Genomic DNA, 22,609 nt, shown 5'->3' with positions numbered 1-22,609 from the left:
GACAAACGAGGTTTTAAAATTTTTAAAACATCAACATGAGAAATAGGATTCGTCCAATAACGTGTTTTATTGAGATACTCCTCAAAATACCATCGCAAGCTGCCATATTTGCCATTAAAAAGGGCGGGGTTAAAAACCTCTCTTCTAAGTCTCTCTTGTACGGCTTCTGACCAGTATGCTAGTTCACATTGTAAATAAGTGGCACAACGCTCAGCTATCTCGGTCGACCACTAAAGTACATCGCCTTGCGTGTACCCAACAACGAACCTGATCTTTTGTGCTTCCGTCCAATTTCTAGGAAACACATGTCGAAAAGCACTAATAAATACAACAGGATTCAAATTCTTACCTTCACTCGTAAACGTTGGAAATTGACGGTGTCTTAGTAGACCTTCCTCAGCAAGTATAGTGGACAAGCTGTTTGGATGTCTAATTACGCAGGAGACGCTATCAAGCATAGCTAAGCAAGCGGTTGCGCAGCGGTCCTATCTTTGCTGCGATGAGACAAACAGAGTATTTACAAATTTTTCCATAAATTACGGTTTCACTTTTGTTTGCCTTCTGAATTGGTTACATTATCCACAATAATTTCTGGTTCTGGTTATTTTGCTCCCAGTCGTGATGTTGCACATGAAAATTTGAAAATAATTAGTACATGCAAAAAATTTTCATACAGTGTCATAAATAATTTTGAATAAGTTACACAACTGGTTTCATGGGTTTCTCAATTTCATGTCACCAGGTTGCCAGTTGTGCAGATTTATAAAATATATATATATATTATAGGTAATTAAACAAATTAATTTTTTCGGCCTTTAGTCATACAACTACACTCTAGCAGCGAACGACTGCAACTGCCGCAGAGACTGCTCTGACCTGTGCCTCTATTGCAGCTCTCTTACCAGGGGCACACATGTTTCGTGTCTCATGCAGCGCCTGTGAATTGTCGTTCTAGCAAGTCAGCAATACATCGAGATTACATTTGCTCCAGCAAGGTGGTGAACTGCTTACACAATACAAGTACTTAACTTTGATCTGAGAACAAGTGCAATTACACGCATATGTCGCAAGCAAATGACGACATGCAAAGTAATCAGTTTTCTTCAGAATAGACAAAGTAACACTTTGGGTTCTAGCGACTGCTACTAACAAACATCTGTCAAATGAACTGCAATGACTGCTGATCGATAACTGAGCTACATAGAGATTGCTAATGAAGAGGCTACGATGCATCGGCTAACTAAGTGGCTAACGTTGAAGCTGCTACCAAAGTGGCTGCCACCAGTCTGGCGTGGTGCTTATGTCGTCTCCACCTACGGCCCGCTGCTGTCGCATTGTCGTTCTAGAGGGAGGTCTGTAAGCGTGCTATTGGCTGACCTATTCTCACAGCCTCTTCTCTGTCGTTCCCGAATGGTGTGCCGGCGCTGACATTACGAAGTAACATTCCTCCCTCTTAAAGAGACGGATCCTCGCCGCGTATGGAGACCACAACTGGAGGGGGGGGGGGGGGAAGGGGGGGAGGAGGCAGGAGCGTCGACGCTCTGATTGGTCGGATGCTATGGAGGCGAAGGCTCCGTCTCCATGCGGTTGTCACGCGGTGCTTTGATGACATTCTCTGGCGGATTCAGTGGCCGCGCTGTCCTCGGGATCCATGAATCTGGGGTATGAGATACAGAAAGATCACCTTGCATATGACAGTGGCGAATTTGATTGGGATTTCGGTGCTACAATCCGTCTGGGCCTGAAACGAGTTACATCCTTATGCCAAGTCGACAAAGTATCTCGCCTCACGCCCACCGTCTGCTGCCGCTAAAAACTCTGAAAAAGCAGTATCACGCGACCCGAAGCGATTCTTGCAACAACCTTCCTTCCACGCCGGGTGCTGAGGATGATGGAGCAGGAGCAGTGTCCGATGGCGGCAGCCGTGAAGCAATTCCGCCGGCGATGGTTCATCTAGGGCATGCGAACGATAGGAGGCGAGAAACAGTTGCAGTGAGTCCTTTATCCCTGGTGTGGGCGGTACGAAATTTGTCCATCTGCTGCTTGAAGATTCTAACAAACCGTTCCCTTTAACTGTGGGTGGAACGGTGAATAGTTAGATCCTGCATGCCATTGCGTTCACAGAATGTTTCAAATTCATTTGACGTGATCTGAGCACCGCTGTCCGACGCTATGACTTCAGGTAAACCTTTGTAGTAAAAAAATAAAAAAAAGAAAATAAAAAAAAGAGTACAATCTCGAATTGTGCCACGTGACGTTGTCGAGTTCATTGGCACAGCAAAAGGAAACTTGCTGTAAGAGTCTACCACAATCAAGCAACGAATGTTCCAAAAAGAACCCGCAGAGTCTGTGTCCACAGGTTTCCATGGTGACTGCAACTTATTTCAAGCAGAGAGTAATTGTAGCGGTGCGCCGCACTTATGTGACACTGTGACGTCATCTGTTGTATTTGGGTATCCATACCCTGCCTAGTACAGAATCGATGAACTAACTGTTTCGTACGAACAGTCGCCCAGTATCCTTGGAGAAATATCTGCAACACTTCATTTGGAAGGCTTTGGGGATCAACGCACATGACTGTCCACTGTCATTTTGTACAAGAATCACAGCTTTCTGTATAGCGAGGCTATGCCGACGTGAAAAGTATCAGCGTGCTACAGAGTTGTTTACACCACGCAATGAGCGAGGCCAAGATGTGCGTATTTATTGTGGCAAAATGTTCAAATATGAATCAGCTTCCGTGGCCTGAGCATTTTTACGTTAGTTCAGAATAAAGGATTGAAGTAATTCAGAACCGTGAGCATCGATGTGACAACAAGATACAGCGGAAGCGTCAATGTCTATGTCAGGGGCAATAGTAAGACGTGAAAGTGCGTCCGTTACTGACATTTTTGCTATACAAATAGTGGTAGAATTTGGTGACAACATACACAATAGCCATTGCCTCTTTATTTGTGAACAGTTACACTTAGCTTTGGTTAACACTTACGATGGGAAAGCAATAGGCCTGTCTTTATCACCAAATTTGTGCGAAAACACTGCTCCGATTCCGTAAGAGGAAACGTCAACTTGCAACAAAACTGGTTAGTCAGGTTCAAAGTGAAGCAATCATCGATCACTGAGCAACGCATCTTTAAGTTGTTGTAAAGCTCCGCAGCACTCATCAGTCCAAACAAAAAGGGACGTTCTTGTGACGCAAGGGATGCAATGGAGCTGCTCTTTGTGCAACATTTGGTATGAACCGAAGATAATAGTTCATTTTCCCTAAGAGTGATTGCATTTCTCTGACTTGGGAGGAACTAGCAGGTCAGTTATGGTTAACAAATATGGCTGAAGAGGATGTACATCATGAATGTTTATGACAAGAATAAGACACTGCAATTCAGGTTTTAAAAAATCACACTTGTCTAGTCTACACATAAGTCCTGCATCTGACAACACACGAAACAAAGCATGCAAATTTGCAATGTCTTCTCCACGTGTACTAACTGCTACGATAATATCGTCCAAATAGTTTGAACAGTTTGGTACTTGAGCAGTCAGGTTTTCCAAATACCATTGAACTATAGCGGATACGGAAGCACTGCCAAAAGGCAAACGCACATATTTAAAAAAAAGCCTAAATGTGTGTTGACAACACACACGGTTTGAGATTTTTCATATAGTAGTATTTGAAGATATACGTCACCCAAACCAATTTTTGAAAAGTAGCGATCAGTGCCTAATCTGTCAAATGAGGTCCTCTAGGCCTGGCAATGCACAAGCATCAATCACAGCTTGTGGGTTGACTGTAGACTTATGGGCAACACAGAGGCCAATGCGACCTGAAGGTTTGGGGAGCAAAACCAGTGGACTTGCATACTCACTAGCATGTATTGGCTGAATAGCTCCGCTATCTTGCAATTCTTTACGTTCAGCAGCCACTTTGTCCCGTAATGCGATGGGAACCGCTCTGGCCCGACAAAATTTCGGCTGAGCAATGTCTTTCATATTAATATGTGCAACAAAATTGTTAGTCTTGCCTAAGCCTTCAGAAAAGAGTTCAGGTAATTCTCTCAGCAAGCTAGCTACACTGTCTTTTGCATTGAATGCAGTCACTGACAATACATTGTCCTGAATTTTAAAGCCAAACAAATCAAAAGAATCGAGACCAAATATGCTCTCACAATCGCATGATTGTAGCACAGTGAAAGTTCGCGTATGCGTATGCATATTAGGCAACGTACATTTTCCGAGAACTGGAATATCTTGTCCATTATAAGCCGTCAGGTGCCTTCTGGTATTAGACAGGCGAGGGGAGCTTAACAGCTCACATGCATTACGATTCAGCTATGTAACAGAGGCACCTGTGTCTAGCTGAAATTTCACGCCTTTTCCACTGATGCAAATGAATGAAAAGTTTGTTGGACTGTCGTAGTACTGAAGAAACTGTTTACTTGCTAGTATTACTAAGGCCTGCAGCAGCCTTTGAATGCACTGCATTGATTACATGGACGTTATGGCTAGATTTCTGTGAGTGACTAAAATTTTTATGTTTGTTCCGATTCTACATGACCTTTCTTGACAAATGCGCAACACTGTGCTTGTGTGGATGGGCAATCTTGGATATAGTGCCGTGAACAGCAGCGAGGGCATCACTTAATTCCATTCACTGATGTAGTCGCCTGTTCAGAGAACTGTTTACGCGGCTTGGGGTGCAGTTGCTGTTGCTGCCTACTGGGCTGGTGGTGAGCAAGGGACGAATCAACCCGATAAATTGGTGGCTGCTGAAATTAATCGACCGCTATGACACGAAAATCGTACTGATGTTGAATTTGCACTACATGATGAAATGATGGATCTGACTGTTTCAAAATCTTCTCTCGAAGTTGAACATCAATTAAATTGTACATGATCATACCACACAACATAACATCTGAATATAAAGTACCATAAGCACATTTCAGTTGGTGTTTCCTCGTCATATTCTGAATATCTGTTTCCCACTCATGATAGGTTTGTTCTGACCTTTTCTTGCAACGAAAGAACTGGTATCTAGCTGCCACCACATACACTTGTTGGTCATAATAGTTAGTTAGAGAATCTACAACATGATCATAGGAAATTTCACTAAGAACTGTGTTAGGGAACAATTTCTGAATGAGGAGAAAGATTACAAAAAATGGTTCAAATAGCTTTGAGCACTATGGGACTTAACATCTGAGGTCATCAGTCCATAGAACTTAGAACTACTTAAACCTAACCAGTCTAAGAACATCACACACATCTTTGCCCATGGCGGGATTGAAACCTGCGACCGTAGACTTCACGCGGTTCCACACTGAAGCACCTAGACCAGTTCGGCCACACCGGCTGGCCAAAAGACTACACTTCCTAGTGTTGACAAAATGTAATGTAGTTTCGCAGTACCTGACACTTTGTGAGCAATGAATAGACTTCATATTGTTCAAAAATGTTCAAATGTGTGTGAAATCTTATGGGACTTAACTGCTAAGTTCATTAGTCCCTAAGCTTACACACTACGTAACCTAAACTATCCTAAGGACAAACACACACACCCATGCCCGAGGGAGGACTCGAACCTCCGCCGGAACCAGCCACACAGTTCATGACTGCAGCGCCTGAGACCGCTCGGCTAATCCCGCGCGGCACTTCATATTGTTGCAACGAGCTATTCCTCTTCTGTTTTGTTAAACTGCTTAAAAGGCAATATGGCACTTGGACCTACAATTGCTGCATGTTGGTCGAGTGGTCGCGCTGCGTTTGTTGCTTGGTTGGCCAGTAATTGCTATACCGTGCTTAGAAGGGTTGCAATCTGCTGCGTCTGAAACTGATACATCTGTGTTAGCTGCGTTGCATCTATGACTTGCAGCTGAGACGCCTGGGCAGGGGGTGAGAGAGGTGGGTTGCTCATTTTGGAATAGTCAAATGCAATAAACAGACAATGCATGCAATAAAAATAAGTAGATGAGCAAATAAACTTTCTGCAATGCGCTCCTCAAAACAGTGATTAGAAAGAACATCTTAAGAGACACTGTTGAACTATGTTAACGCACCCCTGCCAACAAAAGACAAGGCAGAATTATGCGCCAGCAAAACACAAAAATCCATGACGAAACAAAACAGACACAATCTGTAGCAGCTGATGGCTCTGGGTTCGAAGAGTTTACAGGTTCTCGCTATGTTACTGCTCCTATACTATGGAACATCTTGTCGTCATGTTGTTGTTGTCTAGGAATCTTGCATACTCGATTCGCTAGACAAGCAATCAAAACAACTCGTATTAATGAGTTGTATTACAAAGAGAAAAGTACAAAGACTTTGATTTGATAGTTCTTGTAGTCCTTTATACACGATCTTTCACGAGTACTGAAACGTCCCCTATGAACAATTTATACAAGACTGTGCTTAAACTGACACACAATACTTTTTTTTTGCGCAACGCAATCTGACTTTCAGTAATCCCTACAAGAGAATGGCCCTGACTAACATTAACCTATACCTTTCATGAATCACTTACCTCACAAAAATCTTCTTTACTCGAACTACTGCAATACAGCGAGCGCCACTACTGCCAGCTAAATGAAAGATTCAAACTACTGAAGGCACTAACTTCTGATAGGCATAGTTAGCGAACGAAAGATTTTAATAGAGAACAAACAATGTATTTACCTTAATAGTCATAATATATATATAGCAGTTCATGGCTTCCAATCTTACAAATGTACTCAAAAATCCGCCATCTCTCTCCCCACATCCACCACTGCTGGCGGCTCACCTCCAACTGCGCAATGCGACGCGCTGTTAACATCCAGCTGCCCAACACTACAATGGCAGACAACAATGCAAACTAGCCACAGACTGCACACAGCACAGCCAGTGATTGTCATACAGAGCGCTACGTGGCGTTACCAATAAGAAAACCTAAACAGCCTACTTACATAGCCCCCATGCTCCCCACAAAAAATTTTACAAATTGTTTTGGGCAGTGACCAATAAAGATTTGAAAAAATTTTTCATAATTACAATAACAAAGAAATCAAATGAACACACTTACTGATACAATGTTGGTCGAAAGCTAAAATTTTCTCACAGTCCAAAAAGACAGTCCTGATCGTTCATCACAGTAAAATTGCAGTGTTTTTCTCAAAGTCTGAGCAGTAGAAGAAAATGCACACGGAAGTAGCGGATTTCCATGCAGTCTTGAAGAAGTAGTGTTGTCCTTCCAACGAAAAGACAATGCTGGCTGGCTGGTTTGGCTGGTTTTGGGGAAGGAGACCAGACAGCGTGGTCATCGGTCTCATCGGATTAGGGAAGGATGGGGAAGGAAGTCGGCCGTGCCCTTTCAGAGGAACCATCCCGGCATTTGCCTGGAGTGATTTAGGGAAATCACGGAAAACCTAAATCAGGATGGCCGGACGCGGGATTGAACCGTCGTCCTCCCGAATGCGAGTCCAATGTCTTACCACTGCGCCACCTCGCTCTGTTAGACAATGCTGACGCTTGACATGCAGACAGGTAATGGGCCACAACAGAGCAAACCCACCGCAGAGTCAGTCGAAGTTTTGAAGAATATTGGTATGTAGGTCATCACAGAGTAGAGCCACTGTAGTCCTGGTAGAGATTACGGTATTGGTGGGCCACCAGAGGTGCAGACCCAGTGCAGTCATTGTAGAAATAATGGTATTGGTGGACCACTGTAGTCCAGGTAGAGATTACGGTATTGGTGGGCCACCAGAGGTGCAGACCCACTGCAGTCCTTGTTGAAATAATGGTGTTGGTGAGTCATCAAAGGTGTAGACCCACTGTAGTCATTGTAGAGATGGCTAGCAGCCATCTGTTGCGACGGTGCAGGTGCACAATCACCATTGAAGAGTCTTGTACTACACTCCTGGAAATGGAAAAAAGAACACATTGACACCGGTGTGTCAGACCCACCATACTTGCTCCGGACACTGCGAGAGGGCTGTACAAGCAATGATCACACGCACGGCACAGCGGACACACCAGGAACCGCGGTGTTGGCCGTCGAATGGCGCTAGTTGCGCAGCATTTGTGCACCGCCGCCGTCAGTGTCAGCCAGTTTGCCGTGGCATACGGAGCTCCATCGCAGTCTTTAACACTGGTAGCATGCCGCGACAGCGTGGACGTGAACCGTATGTGCAGTTGACGGACTTTGAGCGAGGGCGTATAGTGGGCATGCGGGAGGCCGGGTGGGCGTACCGCCGAATTGCTCAACACGTGGGGCGTGAGGTCTCCACAGTACATCGATGTTGTCGCCAGTGGTCGGCGGAAGGTGCACGTGCCCGTCGACCTGGGACCGGACCGCAGCGACGCACGGATGCACGCCAAAACCGTAGGATCCTACGCAGTGCCGTAGGGGACCGCACCGCCACTTCCCAGCAAATTAGGGACACTGTTGCTCCTGGGGTATCGGCGAGGACCATTCGCAACCGTCTCCATGAAGCTGGGCTACGGTCCCGCACACCGTTAGGCCGTCTTCCGCGCACGCCCCAACATCGTGCAGCCCGCCTCCAGTGGTGTCGCGACAGGCGTGAATGGAGGGACGAATGGAGACGTGTCGTCTTCAGCGATGAGAGTCGCTTCTGCCTTGGTGCCAATGATGGTCGTATGCGTGTTTGGCGCCGTGCAGGTGCGCGCCACAATCAGGACTGCATACGACCGAGGCACACAGGGCCAACACCCGGCATCATGGTGTGGGGAGCGATCTCCTACACTGGCCGTACACCACTGGTGATCGTCGAGGGGACACTGAATAGTGCACGGTACACCCAAACCGTCATCGAACCCATCGTTCTACCATTCCTAGACCGGCAAGGGAACTTGCTGTTCCAACAGGACAATGCACGTCCGCATGTATCCCGTGCCACCCAACGTGCTCTAGAAGGTGTAAGTCAACTACCCTGGCCAGCAAGATCTCCGGATCTGTCCCCCATTGAGCATGTTTGGGACTGGATGAAGCGTCGTCTCACGCGGTCTGCACGTCCAGCACGAACGCTGGTCCAACTGAGGCGCCAGGTGGAAATGGCATGGCAAGCCGTTCCACAGCACTACATCCAGCATCTCTACGATCGTCTCCATGGGAGAATAGCAGCCTGCATTGCTGCAAAAGGTGGATATACACTGTACTAGTGCCGACATTGTGCATGCTCTGTTGCCTGTGTCTATGTGCCTGTGGTTCTGTCAGTGTGATCATGTGATATATCTGACCCCAGGAATGTGTCAATAAAGTTTCCCCTTCCTGGGACAATGAATTCACGGTGTTCTTATTTCAATTTCCAGGAGTGTATATAGCAAGTCCATAAACCACCACTTGTGCTCTCACAAAGCTTTTTTTTTTAATTGTCCTTAGAACCAACAATGCTGTTATCCAGTCCCTTGCTGAATTATTAACACACGTGCAAACACTATCAGCCTCTACTTCTCACATATTCTCCATATGCTATGAGCAACAGAAACGTGTGCAGTGAAATGTAACTTACAAGTTACTTAATTTGATGAACTGGTGTAAATTACAATTTTATAACATAAGAATACAATAACAAAGGTACAAAGTACATCATTAAAGAACATAACAATACAGATAACATCTGTAGTAAAACAGGCTTTACAAAAGAATAGAAATAAACGTGTACATCAGCGTTACAAGAATTATGACATAAGTACATACATAAAAGATCGGCATAACTTTCGAAACATCAACATGAGCATTAAAACAAAACAGAATAAATAATGTCTAAACATCTTTACGAATTAAATAACATAGTATTTGAAAAATTCTACAGCATAAATCTTATTAGCTAAACACATAAAGACAGGAAAAACACAAATATACGAGAGTACACAAACACATAGCAGAATAACACAGGGGGGGGGGGGGGGGAAGGACAGGGTTTGTCTTCAGTGTAACATTTGGTACTGCAGTATTTAGCAAACATAACCTTTTTTTTCTTGGAGATCTCCCTTCGTTCATTATTAGTCCCAAAAAGTCCTATCTATCCCTGCTTTCTGTACTTTTTTCGTATAACTTCTCATTGCATTTCCTCCAATTCATCGCAACTCATTCTCTTATATAGTGTACCCCCTCTTAAGCTAACTTAAATCTACTGAGCTCAGATGCTAAACTAAGGGACGAGACAATGCAGCAGCATAAAGCAACTAATACAAACAGCAATGAAAAAAATGGAAATTGTCAAAGCAAGCTACAGTAAATCTAAATTACCAAGCAATGCAACATTACAACTAATATGAGCCAATGTGCAGCAACAAGAAAAATAAATCAGTAGCAAAACTAGCTTAATAGAGTAATACAAAGTGAAATTTAGTAGCACTATGCCTGGCAAACAGCAGCAGCAAATGTAATAACTTATATCTAAACATGGCAAAGCTCAAGCAGAAAAAATATTACACTAAAGATGGCCATGTCTAATACCTATGTCACATCTTAATACTAGAGTAATGCATCACAATTTATTCTACAAAAGAAGTTACCAAGTACTTGAAAAGAAAATTCTGTATGCAATTCCTGTGAAGGGAAATGTCTTTTTGTGCTCCTTCGTTTTTTTTAAGTACATCATAAAGTTATTCTTTACTGGGTCTGTAGGCATAAAATACACTCCTGGAAATGGAAAAAAGAACACATTGACACCGGTGTGTCAGACTCACCATACTTGCTCCGGACACTGCGAGAGGGCTGTACAAGCAATGATCACACGCACGGCACAGCGGACACACCAGGAACCGTGGTGTTGGCCGTCGAATGGCGCTAGCTGCGCAGCATTTGTGCACCGCCGCCGTCAGTGTCAGCCAGTTTGCCGTGGCATACGGAGCTCCATCGCAGTCTTTAACACTGGTAGCATGCTGTGACAGCGTGGACGTGAACCGTATGTGCAGTTGACGGACTTTGAGCGAGGGCGTATAGTGGGCATGCGGGAGGCCGGGTGGACGTACCGCCGAATTGCTCAACACGTGGGGCGTGAGGTCTCCACAGTACATCGATGTTGTCGCCAGTGGTCGGCGGAAGGTGCACGTGCCCGTCGACCTGGGACCGGACTGCAGCGACGCACGGATGCACGCCAAGACCGTAGGATCCTACGCAGTGCTGTAGGGGACCGCACCGCCACTTCCCAGCAAATTATGGACACTGTTGCTCCTGGGGTATCGGCGAGGACCATTCGCAACCGTCTCCATGAAGCTGGGCTACGGTCCCGCACACCGTTAGGCCGTCTTCCGCTCACGCCCCAACATCGTGCAGCCCGCCTCCAGTGGTGTCGCGACAGGCGTGAATGGAGGGACGAATGGAGACGTGTCGTCTTCAGCGATGAGAGTCGCTTCTGCCTTGGTGCCAATGATGGTCGTATGCGTGTTTGGCGCCGTGCAGGTGAGCGCCACAATCAGGACTGCATACGACCGAGGCACACAGGGCCAACACCCGGCATCATGGCGTGGGGAGCGATCTCCTACACTGGCCGTACACCACTGGTGATCGTCGAGGGGACACTGAATAGTGCACGGTACACCCAAACCGTCATCGAACCCATCGTTCTACCATTCCTAGACCGGCAAGGGAACTTGCTGTTCCAACAGGACAATGCACGTCCGCATGTATCCCGTGCCACCCAACGTGCTCTAGAAGGTGTAAGTCAACTACCCTGGCCAGCAAGATCTCCGGATCTGTCCCCCATTGAGCATGTTTGGGACTGGATGAAGTGTCGTCTCACGCGGTCTGCACGTCCATCACGAACGCTGGTCCAGCTGAGGTGCCAGGTGGAAATGGCATGGCAAGCCGTTCCACAGGACTACATCCAGCATCTCTACGATCGTCTCCATGGGAGAATAGCAGCCTGCATTGCTGCGAAAGGTGGATATACACTGTACTAGTGCCGACATTGTGCATGCTCTGTTGCCTGTGTCTATGTGCCTGTGGTTCTGTGAGTGTGATCATGTGATGTATCTGACCCCAGGAATGTGTCAATAAAGTTTCCCCTTCCTGGGACAATGAATTCACGGTGTTCTTATTTCAATTTCCAGGAGTGTATTTATACTAGTACATCTATAAAATTTTATTTTAACCAATGCTGCAGGGCAGCTAGAAACTAGATATTAAACAAATTGAGCAATCTATCAACTAGAATGATAATAGATGTAAAAATGTTTCTCTTCATTTCATTAGGCATTTTAGTAAAATCATAAATTAAGAACTCCAATGTGTAATCATATGTTTTAAAGTTTGAACGTGTCATATTTGTGATGCTTTCTACAAAGAAATGTCAATAGCGTGGATAATGGCCTCTTTTTTTTCTACCTGTGCGTCTGAAAAGCACACACTAATGGCTTTTTTCCAGGTGACAGTCGCGCAGCTGGGTGCCCACGACGCATTACGTGTAGGTGGTCACTTAACTTTCTTGCCGAAATATCTACGACACCAGTTTGCACTACAGTGACAGTCTCATATAAAAAGTTTCACAGGTCAAGAATTTGCGTTACAGATGTGTAGAAACAAAATCCCATTAATATAACAGTGTCCAAAAAATTTTCGTCGGCATTGTAATACATTCACGCATTTACATACATTTCATAACTCTTAAAGTACGATTCTTGGTTTCCAACAACCTTTTTCACATACCAGAGTCCCTAACCACTACTCATTATTCCTTACCTTATTACACATATACATATTCGTCGACACTTCTTCAATATTTCATCATTATATGTATGTAGCATAGTCAAATTCCTTATATAGCATCAGCTTATTGATCATAAACATACCTCAGCAGCATAATACACATCGTCGTCGTAAAAATAACTTCATAACACCTCAGTCAAATCTCAAAATCGTCGTAGCTTTCTGCAATAATTTAAAAACCTAAAAAAAAATTCTCTGCTCATTTCAATAGTGTCATCTACCTCAAACGTACTTTAAAAATCATTATCCCATACCAAATACATCATTCAATGCTCTCATAGTATCACAATGTTTCTGAAAAATATGAAGGGTTCACACAGTAGAGACAAAATACAATTTCCTAAGTGTGAAGTTATCCAGCTGTGTAATTGCGTAAACATCTGTCACTGACATAGAAAAAAAAATGTTTGTCTCTCTCAGTTAAATGATCAGATAGCTGTGTAATTCTGTCTTAGAGAAATATGGTACCAATGTGTAAAATTGTATAAGCAAATACCATATTAGCTAGGGCTCCTTGTGCTTGCCAAACACATGATACACAAAGCAAGCGTGTACCCCCCCCCCCCCCCCCCCAGAGGATTAATGTAATTATACCCTCAGGTGTTGCAGATTACAGCAATGGAATGAAATGTATCACGGAAAACTTTCTTTGTAATTGAAGAATCTTGAAAAATAAATGGTTTAAGTACAAAATTAATCACTCAAATGCGTGTCCTGTAGCGCTAAATGTGCATCTTGCTGTAAGATAATTCTGTGGAAGTGTCGTAGTTATCGTCCCCTGTAAGCAAAGTTCTGCTGAAGTCAATGTACTTATTTCATTATAAATGAAAATGAAATGCCTTTCTTATAGATATCGTAGTTATTACATACCTAACCGTGATCAAGAAAGTACTATAATGTAACGTATTGTTGTGCTACAGAAAAGGCTGTATCATTGTAGCTATACCACAAAAGCTACTACTAAAACATGTTTTACTTTCCAGAATAATACATAAAACTGTGCAGACATAAAACAGAAACACCGCAAAAGAAACATTGTAAATTGTCACTCATTAGTAGCGTCATGATAAAATCGTGTAGTTGTCACATAAACTAACCACTGTGTCATCTGGTATCTCACAGAAAGTACTTTAAATCCAGAATGTATTTTCAAGTAAACCAAAGTACTAGTATATGTTCTAAATATGTAAGTCTTATAGTCGTTACATAATCGTGCAACTAACAAGCAAGAATGTACATACACAATAACACTGTGTCGTCTGTTTACCATAACAATGCATTCGTAATTTCTGTTTAAATATGTTCTCTTGGTTCTTGACTGGATATTTAACTTTAAACATTGATGCATGTTAACAGTATCTTAAGTCTGACAAAGCATACTAGAAATGTGAAGTGAAAAGTTTTATGGAAGAGACAAAGTTAAAAAGCAGATTATCTCTCAATAAACGGTTTTACATGTGGAATGTGGTGCAATCTTTTACCCTTTCAACTTAAACGCAATTATCATGCGGTATACATCGGTAAGGAATACTGGAATTTTTCTCAAGGTTAGCGTCTATGTTATTTTCCTCAAGCCGAGCCGGCGCACGTGGCTGCCTGCGCTGCGAGTCATTGTCTGTTTCTTTGTTGGCGCGCGTCGTTATTGGGATTTGGAGGTCTAACTGCTACAAATTCACCTTGTCGAGAGGGCGCTGCCCTGTTTGAAACCCGCCAGTTCTGATGAAATTCAGGTCTGTCGTTATGATTATATCGTCTGTCGTCATGTCGGTAGTTCCTGTAGTTTCTTTCTTGTACGTTAGGTGGTGAGAATTTCTCCCTGAATTATCACTGCACAGTGGACCATTGCGTCTGAAGTTATTCGGTCTCCAGTGATAATAATAGTTCTGGTTGCCATGATGTCTGTTTCTATGATTGTCTCTGTCATATTCATTACTATGGAAATGCGATCTTTCTCTGTAATTATTACTACTCTGCCAACGGTTGTCATACAGCTGGTGTCTGCTTTGGTCACGATTTACGTTGTAAGAATAGCCCTGTTGTGTCCAGTTATAATTTCTTTCATCGCAGAATTGCGACGGATGTGACCTGTAATTGTTGTGTTCCTGTTTTCGCGTTCCGCGATTGTCAGTGTCAATTTCTAATTCTTGTAAGAGTCCCTGAAAAGCTTCAATGTCGTCTATGCAACGTCCTGCCAAAATAATATGTCGTAAATGTTCAGGTAATTTGATTAAGCAAATGCGGATGAGTTCTGAGGGGCTGTATGGGTTTGACATGTACAGATTCTTGTGCAACATCTCTTCAAAATATTTCACAAGATTGGAGAATTTAGATTGTTCGAAATGTTTCATCACTATGATGCTATGTTTTAGTCGGTCTTGTTTAGCTTGAGACCAATATGCTGAGAGGTGGGCATGATAAAATTCTCCTTCACTGTGACAATCGTGAATGACCGATCGCATTCTTACAGCTGGTTCATTCTCTAAATAGCCACACATAAATTCTAATCTGTGCTCTAATGACCAGTTGGGAGGAAAACAATGAGAGAATTGATGAAGCCACGCTTGTGGATGAATGTCGTTGCCGGAATTCTTAAATGTTTTGAATTTACGTGTAGTAATAGACAGCTTATAGTCAAAATCATCATGTCGGCGAGTCGCATATCGGTCATTGTTACGTCGTGTCGGCGGTTCCATCTCAAAATTCGGTGCACCTTGCCAATTTCTTTCATAATTTCCGAAATGCCCTGTGTTATTATTTTGTGACTTTTCCGTATTTTTAAGTTCCTCTTCCCGTGTTGGAGCGCGAGTGTCCTCTGAAATATATAATTCTTGTATTACTTGTGCCAACTGATCTTGTACTTTCAGAATTTCTCTTTTGTACTGTGTATTGATTTGATTTTGATTTTGTTTGAATTTTCTAATTTGTTCATACTCTTCTGTGTCAGTGAAGGCTACATACAGGTCTTGTGTCATTCAGATCATCATTTACCTTTGTAGATAAATTATTTAGCTGATCCGAAAGTTCGACTACTTTCTCTGATAATGAGCTAATTTCCTCCATGTGTCTTTCTGAACAAATTTTTAGAGTATCTACTGTGTCCTTTACGTTTTCCTGAGTTTTTGCTAGTTGCGTAACCGAATCGGTAGATGCAACTGAGTCAATTTTAGCTTGCAAGGTCTCATGATTTTCATGAACAATAGTTTTCAGTTCTTCTATGGCTGCTTCGTGATTCTGTAATGCATTTTCATGCCGCGAAAAAATAGGTTGAAAATGCTCACAAATTTGTGTTTTTGCGTCATTACAGACTTTTTGACAGTTCGATTCGATGTTATGTAACTCAGTAGTTAAATCTTCACGTGTTTGTTTAAACGTGGTGTCTAACTTTTGAAGCTTTTGCTGTGTTTGTCTCTGATTTTGTTCCAAGGTGTCTACCTTTTGAAGATTTTGCTCCATTGTGCCTAACTTTTGAAGATTTTGTTCCATTGTGTCTAACTTTTGAAGCTTTTGTCCTATTTGTTGCATTAATTGTAATAACAATGCACTGGTGTCTGAAACATGTTCCTCAGTGCTTTTCGGCAGTGAATTTGCACCGGCAACATTCACATTTTTACAAGAGGAAAATGTGTCTTGACTCATTTGAGAAAACGGTGAGAACCCAAAACCTGAATCTACAGTATTTGCAATATTGTGTTCTGTCCTTCCCGATTCCTGAGGCGAGCTGTTGCCGACCGATCAAACGATAATGCTTCCCTGTTCACTACCCGTTTCACTGTCTACACCATTATTTGACGCCCGCTCCATTTCCCGATGCACAATTACCTAATTGCTACTTTGGATGTCTGTTAATTCATTACACAGTGGTGCTGGTAAGCTACGCTCGTCGTCACTATCATTTCTCAGTTTACTTTCACACCATTATTGTCACAATATTTCACACGATCACACAGAAAAGCACAATTTGAAGAGCAAAAATAAGAGAACACATTAACATAGTCCTGAAAATAATATCTAGTTAATTGCAAGCGCAGCTGCGAAATACTTGGTGCAAATCTACATGCATGCCACAACTGTTTTAATGTACAACAGTGAAAGACTGCAACTACAAAGGAGATTCTCTCTACAATTACGCGCTAGCAATAAACAAAAGGTACACTAACTACACAAACTACAAGAAAAAGTCAGAAGATTCCAGTGAGTTATCCTAGGCTATGGGTCGAAATTTCGAAAGGTCCCCTTAGAAACATTTATGAATTACTGTGCTGAAAAATCTCTTACATTATTTGATTTTCAAACAGCTGAACAGAACTGAATGCACTCAGACATTCCGCTGCACGAATTGCACAAACTACAAGAAAAAATCAGAAGATTCCAGTGAGGTATTCTCGGCTAAGGATCGACATATGAAACGTCCCCTTTGAAAAAAAATTATACAAGACTGTGCTTAAACTGACACACAATATTTTTTTTTGCGCAACGCAATCTGACTTTCAGTAATCCCTACAAGAGTATGGCCCTGACTAACATTAACCTATACCTTTCATGAATCACTTACCTCACAAAAATCTTCGTTACTCGAACTACTGCAATAAAGCGAGCGCCACTACTGCCAGCTAAATAAAAGATTCAAACTACTGAAGGCACTAACTACTGAAAGGCATAGTTAGCAAATGAAAGATTTTAATAGAGAACAAACAATGTATTTACCTTAATAGTCATAATATATATAGCAGTTCATGACTTCCATTCTTACAAATGTACTCAAAAATACCGCCATCTCTCTCCCCACATCCACCACTGCTGGCGGCTCACCTCCAACTGCGCAACGCTACGCCTTGTTAACATCCAGCTGCCCAACACTACAATGGCAGACAACAATGCAAACTAGCCACAGACTGCACACAGCACAGCCAGTGATTTTCATACAGAGCGCTACGTGGCGTTACCAATAAGAAAACCTAAACAGCCTACTTACAATACAATTACGCGGATGAGTCGCAAGCAATACAAAAAATCAGTCTTCTTCAGAATATACAGAACGTCTGTGGTATGGTGACAGCGAATCATCAACATCGGTGCAGCCTGTGTGTGCCGTGACAATTTGCTACCTTAGTTTTGAACCAATCTTCCTTCCACGTCGCCCAAAAGGCCTGAATAATCGGTGTTTCTTGAGGGTGCCTTCGCCTTCCGCGCTGGTAGATGTGCCATTGGTGATTCGAAGGATTGTGAGGGTGCTACATGATGGTGCTCCAGCCTACCTCGCTGTTAGCTTCTAGATGCATCTCATACGTGTCTTTCTTGATCGACGGATCGCTTGAGTGGGGTACAGTTGCATGGCCTGCTCATTCACCGGATCTGAACGCGTGCGATTTTGGTTATCAGTACTACTTTTGACACTTTCTGGATGCAGCCTGGACGATGGTAACGTGTAAGACAGAACATGCTATGGCGAATACACGCATGCGTTTGGCACACAGAAACCATGTTCAAGACATACTGTAACTGTAGCTGCATGGTACAGAGCGTATTATACCGCAGTCTCTGCAACGTTGTATGACTGAATAAATAGTCTCTAGCATGAAAGCATTCAGTAGACATTTTTGTTCGATATCCTCTCATCGATCAGTCCCTAGAGTTTGTACATGGTGGAAAAATTCTACCTGTGTATAAAATTCAGGAAAAACCACGAAATTAATGAATAAGAATGACAAGCACTTGATATGTACGGTTCTTGACTGAAATTGACAGATAATCTTTGGGCATACGTGATGTGTCACGATAATTTGCGAAACGCTCGATCCTACAGTCCTACCAGTACTAGCAGCAAGGACTATACAATAAAAAAAACATCTATGGATATTGTCGGAACAGATTAATGGGATAATTCAGAGACAGAGAGACTCAATGGAGACACGCTGTGATTGCTATTATCGTATGACTAGGCCACTCGGATCTCCGGGAGGGGACTGCCAAGTGGGAGGTCACCATGAGAAAAAGATTGAATAACCAACGAAAGGATAACGTTCTACGAGTCGGGGCGTGGAATGTCAGAGGCTTGAACGTGGTAGGGAAACTAGAAAATCTGAAAAGGGAAATGCAAAGGCTCAATCTACATATAGTAGGGGTCAGTGAAGTGAAGTGGAAGGAAGACAAGGATTTCTGGTCAGATGAGTATCGGGTAATATCAACAGCAGCAGAAAATGGTATAACAGGTGTAGGATTCGTTATGAATAGGAAGGTAGGGCAGAGGGTGTGTTACTGTGAACAGTTCAGTGACCGGGTTGTTCTAATCAGAATCGACAGCAGACCAACACCGACAACGATAGTTCAGGTATACATGCCGACGTCGCAAGCTGAAGATGAACAGATAGAGAAAGTGTATGAGGATATTGAAAGGGTAATGCAGTATGTAAAGGGGGACGAAAATCTAATAGTCATGGGCGACTGGAATGCAGTTGTAGGGGAAGGAGTAGAAGAAAAGTTTACAGGAGAATATGGGCATGGGACGAGGAATGAAAGAGGAGAAACACTAATTGATTTCTGTAACAAGTTTCAGCTAGTAATAGCGAATACCCTGTTCAAGAATCACAAGAGGAGGAGGTATACTTGGAAAAGGCCAGGAGATACGGGAAGATTTCAATTAGGTTACATCATGGTCAGACAGAGATTCCGAAATCAGATACTGGATTGTAAGGCGTACCCAGGAGCAGATATAGACTCAGATCACAATTTAGTAGTGATGAATAGTAGGCTGAAGTTCAAGACATTAGTCAGGAAGAATCAATACGCAAAGAAGTGGGATACGGAAGTACTAAGGAATGACAAGATACGTTTGAAGTTCTCTAACGCTATAGATACAGCAATAAGGAATAGCGCAGTAGGAAGTACAGTTGAAGAGGAATGGACATCTCTAAAAGGGCCATCACAGAAGTTGTGAAGGAAAACATAGGTACAAAGAAGGTAGCTGCGAAGAAACCATGGGTAACAGAAGAAATACTTCAATTGATTGATGAAAGGAGGAAGTACAAACATGTTCCGGGAAAATCAGAAATACAGAAATACAGGCCGCTGAGGAATGAAATAAATAGGAAGTGCGGGGAAGCTAAGACGAAATGGCTGCAGGAAAAATGTGAAGACAAAGAAAAAGATATGATTGTCGGAAGGACAGACTCAGCATACAGGAAAGTCAAAACAACCTTTGGTGACATTAAATGCAACGGTGGTAATATTAAGAGTGCAACGGGAATTCCACTGTTAAATGCAGAGGAGAGAGCAGATAGGTTGAAAGAATACATTGAAAGCCTCTATGAGGGTGAAGATTTGTCTGATGTGACAGAAGAAGAAACAGGATTCGATTTAGAAGAGATAGGGGATGCAGTATTAGAATCGGAATTTAAAAGAGCTTTGGAGGATTTACGGTCAAATAAGGCAGAAGGGATAGATAACATTCCATCAGAATTTCTAAAATCATTGGGGGAAGTGGCAACAAAACGACTATTCACGTTGGTGTGTAGAATATATGAGTCTGGCGACATACCATCTGACTTTCGGAAAAGCATCATCCACACAATTCCGAAGACGGCAAGAGCTGACAAGTGCGAGATTTATCACACAATCAGCTTAACAGCTAACGCATCGAAGCTGCTTACAAGAATAGTATACAGAAGAATGGAAAAGAAAATTGAGAATGCGCTAGGTGACGATCAGTTTGCCTTTAGGAAAAGTAAAGGGACGAGAGAGGGAATTCATACGTTCCGGCTAATAATGGAAGCAAGGCTAAAGAAAAATCAAGGCACTTTCATAGGCTGGAAAAAGCGTTCGACAGTATAAAATGGTGCAAGCTGTTCGAGATTATGAAAAAAGTAGGGGTAAGCTATAGGGAGAGACGGGTCAAATACAATATGTACAACAACCAAGAGGGAATAATAAGAGTGGACGATCAAGAACGAAGTGCTCATATTAAGAAGGGTGTAAGACAAGGCTGTAGCCTTTCGCCCCTACTATTCAATCTGTGCATCGAAGAAACAATGATGGAAATAAAAGAAAAGTTCAGCAGTGGAATTAAAATACAAGGTGAAAGGATATCAATGATACGATTCGCTGATGACATTGCGATCCTGAGTGAAGTAACGTAGGTGTGTTAGCGTTGTCATCAATCTTCTGGCAGGTTTGATGCGGCCCACAACGTAGTCGACTTCTGTGCTAACTTTTTCATCTCAGAGTGGCACTTGCAAGCCACGACCTCAATTCATTGCTGGATATATTCCAGTCTCTGTCTTCCTCTAGTGTCTACCCTCCACAGATCTCTCTAATTCCATGGAAGTATTTCCCTGATGTCTTAACCTACGACCTACCATCCTGTCCCTTCTTCTTGTCAGTGTTTGCCACACATTCGATTCCTTGTCAGTTCTGCCGAAAGCCTTCTCACTCCCCACCTTATGAGTCCACATAATTTAAAACATTGTTCTGTAGCATCACATCTCAAATGCATCGATCCTCTTCTGTTTTTGTTGTCCCAAAGTCCATGTTTCACTACCATATAATGATGTGCTTCAATTTCTTCCTCAAATTGAGGACTGTGTCCAACACTAGTAGACTTCCCTTCACGAGGAATGCCTTTTTGCCGGTGCTAGTCTGCTTTTTGTGTCCTTCGTGTTCCGTCAATCACGCATTGTTTTGCTGCATAGGTAGCAGTATTCCTCAGCTTCTCCTACTTTGTACTCCCCAATTCTGACCTAAAGTTTCTCGCTGTTCTCATTTCTACTAATCATCACTACATTCTAAATTTATCAGTCCAAATTCTTTACTCATTCCATTTAACAGATCCATTAATTATTCTTCACTTTCATTCAGAATACCAATGTCATTAGCGAATCTTATCACTGATATTCTTTCATCCCAACTTTTACTCTCACATTGGACACTTTCTTTTACTTCCGTCATTGTTTCTTCGACGTATAGATTGAACAACAGGTGCAAAAGACTACATCCCTGTCTTACACCCACATTGTGGCCATAAGCTCCGACACCATACTTGGGCTATATTTGAAAAGCAGTGAATCAAAATGTCACACACCTTTTCATTTTGGCAATATGTTATTATTCAAATTAGTTAAATTTTATATGTAAATTGGAGACAATTTGATATACAACTCACCAAGCGAGGTGGCGCAGTGGTTACCACACTGGACTCGCATTCGGGAGGACGACGGTTCAATCCCGTCTCCAGCCATCCTGATTTAGGTTTTCCGTGATTTCCCTAAATCGTTTCAGGCAAATGCCGGGATGGTTCATTTGAAAGGGCACGGCCGATTTCCTTCCCCATCCTTCCCTAACCCGAGCTTGCGCTCCGTCTCTCATGACCTCGTTGTCGACGGGACGTTAAACAACACTAACCTAACCCGATATACAACTCAATTATATTTCAAATTTAAACCATTTGGGATTGGGAAAACTGCGGAGACGCACGTTTATCTTCAATTGCAATACAACAGTGATTGCGTATGTGCGTTCTTTCGTTCTCCTGCATCTAGACATCTGTAAATATTCCACTGCATGTACACGGCATGATTTAAGGCGATTTTTCCGGGCTTTGTGAGAGCCGCAAAGAAGCAAATATAGTCCATCATAAGAATCAACATAAGAACCACGATAACTCCCACTGAGTAGCGTTTGCCCCTGATACCGGACTCATGGAAGGAGGTACGGAGGGAGCGAACGGATGCTGTAGAGAGCTGTGCATTGCGCTCTATTGGATTCCTGGAGAGACTTCGTCAGCCAGAGGCACTCTGCGACGTTTTTCTGCTAAGAGCGTCTGCGAAACGTTTCCCTAGTAGAAAGAGGGTTTGGTGAACAATAACATGGCCAATTTTTTGAACCATTGTTAGCAGAAGACTTTCTAGAGGA

This window comes from Schistocerca nitens, chromosome 8 (assembly GCF_023898315.1).
Source record: "Schistocerca nitens isolate TAMUIC-IGC-003100 chromosome 8, iqSchNite1.1, whole genome shotgun sequence".
Lineage (NCBI taxonomy): Eukaryota > Metazoa > Arthropoda > Insecta > Orthoptera > Acrididae > Schistocerca > Schistocerca nitens.
This window is presented reverse-complemented; position numbering follows the sequence as displayed.